Raw genomic sequence first — 3,538 nt, 5'->3', positions numbered from 1 at the left:
AGGGTGTTATGCTGAGCGAAATAAGTCAGGCAGAGAAGGACAAATACCACATGTTTGCACATATAGGAGGATTAGGAGGAACTTGACGGAGGAACAAGGGGGAGAAGAAGGGGGGAAATGGTGGGGGAAAGGGAGAGAGGCAAACCATGAGAGACTCTTGAATGCTGACAAAAACTGAGGACTGATGGATGTGGGGGGGAGGGGGGATGGGCATGGAGGAGGGCACTTGTGGGGATGAGCACTGGGTGTTATGTGGAAACTAATTTGACAATAAACTATTTGTAAAAAAAAAAAAAAAAAAGCTGGGTATCAGCTGCCAGCTTAGGTCCCTCACTGCTGGGGTGTGTAGCTGGTGGGAGATGGCACCGTCGCTGGAAGGCAAGGTGCGGGGGGGCTGTCCAAATGATTATTACTCCAGCGACTGTTACACAGCTCATGCTACGGCCTATGAGGAACAGACTCGCCAGGGTGGGAACAGATGTCCTGCCTTCCTGAGATTGTTGCGTGGTTCAACAGCACTACTGACCAGGAATACTCTGACCACGCCAGGAGCAAGTGTCACAAGATCTTTGGAGAGCTGATCAGATCAGCAAAAAGTATTCTCATCAAGACCAAACACTCTCAAATAGCTGGTCAACCTCTTAGCTTTTGCAGTTTAAAAAAATTTTTTGTAACATTTATTTATTTTTGAGAGACATAGCATTAGCGGGGGAGGGGCAGAGAGAGAGACTGAGAGCTAGAGAATCTGAAGCAGGCTCCAGGCTCTGAGCTGTTTGTCAGCACAGAGCCTGACATGGGGCTTGAACTTACAAACCATGACATCATGACCCGAGCTGAAGCTGGATGCTCAACCAACTGGCCACCCAGGTGCCCTGGCTTTTGTAGTTTAAAAGTTCCTTGAGGGATGGGGCGCCTGGGTGGCTTAGTTGGTTAAGCGTCCGACTTTTGCTTAGGTCATGATCTCGCGGTTCGTGGGTTCGAGCCCCGCGTCGGGCTCTGTGCTGACTGCCAGCTCAGAGCCTGGAGCCTGTTTCAGAGTCTGTGACTCCCTCTCTCTCTGACCCTCCCCTGCTCACGCTGTCTCTCTCTCTCTCTCTCCTAGAAATAAATAAAACATTAAAAAAAAAAAGTTCCTTGAGGGATGGATGCCACAGCTGTTACTCTGGTGTCAATAGCATAATGGTCCCTCCCACTCCAGAGTTTGAATGTGATTTTGAATGAGCGTTTAAGAACAAAGTCCTAGTATCCAATCTCAAATAATTTCATGAAAACAAGTGACTCCAAACAAGTTCAAACCACAAACAACTTTGTCCATAACAAGCTTTCAAAACATGGAGTTGAAATCATAACACATCTGTACATAGCGAATTGCTTTCATATTGAGTTACACCACAGAGATTTACTATCAATAAAGGATGGACTGGCTTCAGTCTGTCAGATAGTGGGCATGCACTAGGGATGAACACAGGAGCTGACAGAAATCAGGGTCGCTGATGTCAAGTCCTCCCATGGGGCTTAGTGTCATGGCAGACATTTGGTACCAGACGACTTAGCTCTAGAGGTATAGATGTAGTCACTGGCTGACCCCAGATGGGAATGATCTGTCCAAGGCTGGGCAAATCCCCATTAGGTCCAGCAAACTCCTGGTAGGCAATCTTCATCATCTGCTTCAGGATATTTTATAGACCGCAAGGCAAGCACAAGGTGGGGGATGATAATCAGAAGACATGGTTCTAACATTTGCCAAGTCATGATGAGCAAGTGTATCTATTTGCCAACCTATCCTACAGGGGCCTGAGGCAAGATGATCTCTAGGACCCGAGCTGGAGAGGCCCCATCTGTCTTCCATGTAGCATTCCAATGACCCCACACAATCAGAAAGCTTTGCTGCTTGAAACAGGAATTATCCAGTTGGGGGGGGGGGGGGGAGTTGCAGAAGGAAATTTCAGGATGTGATTATTCTGTCCCCGCTACCCTCAAGCCCGATAGCCCCACTGCTCGCCTTCTCAGGAAGCAAATGATGGATAATCTGAGAACCAAGTCAGGGCCTGCCTGCCTGCCTGCCTTCCTTCCTTCCTTCCTTCCTTTTTTCCTTTCCTTTCTCTCTCTCTCTCTCTCTCTTCCTCCCTCCCTTCCTTCTTTCTTTTTTAATGTTTTTATTTATTTCTGAGAGAGAGAGAGAGAGAGAGACAGATGAGCGGGGGAGGGTCAGAGAGAGGGAGACAGAATCTGAAGCAGGCTCCAGGCTCTGAGCTAGCTGTCAGCACAGAGCCCGATGCGGGGCTCGAACCCACGAACCGTGAGATCATGACCTGAGCCGCAGTTGGATGCCCAACCGATTGAGCCACCCAGGTGCCCCAGAGCCTCCTTTCTTAAGCTGACTCTGGTGGCCCAATCCTAGGCTGCAACTCTTCACTTCCTAGATCAATAGCTCAGTGCACAGGTCTTCAAGTCCTCAGTGAATGGGTCTCAGCCCTGAACTTGTCCTGCTAGCCCTGGTGACCACTTTCTCGGCCACCACTGCCCATGGCCATCTTTTCACAAACATCCCCAGATCTTTCCACAAGAACTCCAATTTATTCAAAAAGCACGTTTCTCCCCTCCAAGTGGAATTTGTTAACTGGAACTCAATTCATATTGACTGTTTTAGTTCTTCATGAAAATCATCCAAAATTACACACCTTGCCCCAGGGATGGGTCTAGGTTTTGTTGGACGTAATCTAGGTAATATAAAAGTAGGCACAGGGCCACAGAGCGGCATGCAAGTGAGAGGCCCTGAGGCTGAAGCTTCATTAGCTTGGTGGTGAATACACCTTTGACTTTATTTGGAGAACTGAATTCCAGTGGGAACACTGTGCTTTCTCCGCAGCAAGAGGATCTATCCCTTACAATGGTCTATAGCTTATAAGCAACACAACATGAGGAAGAAAATAGGCACTAGGGACAGAAAGCTCTGGGTTCTAAGACCTGGCTCTTGGATCTTAAGCATAAAGTTATCTAACCTCACTGGGCTTCAGGTCCCCCAAAACAGAGGTAATGGTGCATTTTTTAAACATGTGCTTCTGAGGGTTACAGAGATGGCTTTAGTAAAACCTAACACACGTAACACACATAAAACTATGCCACACTGGTCACTCAGTGACTGACCCAACACTTTTCATTAGAATTTGTGTACTTGATTGAAATCTACCTCCTACAAGGCACATTAGTTATTAACCTGACAAACAACGGACACAGAGCGTGCAACGATATATTCAAAGGTAGTATAAATGTGTAAAAACAAGATGCAAAATAGAACCGCACTTCGCCTGTGCCAGGGGCTAACCATTATTTTTCTGCACCGCTGAGCTGAAGGGATGCGGTGTAATTCACATGGCAACAATGGCTCAATGCAGCAGCTCGAGACGAGGAGCATATGAACAATTTGCAAAGCTCTCAGGTATTTTTTGCTTCTTCGTGATAGATTCTTCTCCAACCTATATCCCAACCCCCATAATCCACCCCCAGTCCCACCTGAGAATCACACTCTTTACAAGAA

This window comes from Hyaena hyaena, unplaced genomic scaffold (assembly GCF_003009895.1).
Source record: "Hyaena hyaena isolate Hyena2069 unplaced genomic scaffold, ASM300989v1 scaffold_791, whole genome shotgun sequence".
Taxonomy (NCBI): domain Eukaryota; kingdom Metazoa; phylum Chordata; class Mammalia; order Carnivora; family Hyaenidae; genus Hyaena; species Hyaena hyaena.
The sequence above is the reverse complement of the archived record's forward strand: the minus strand, read 5'-3'. Positions refer to the sequence as shown.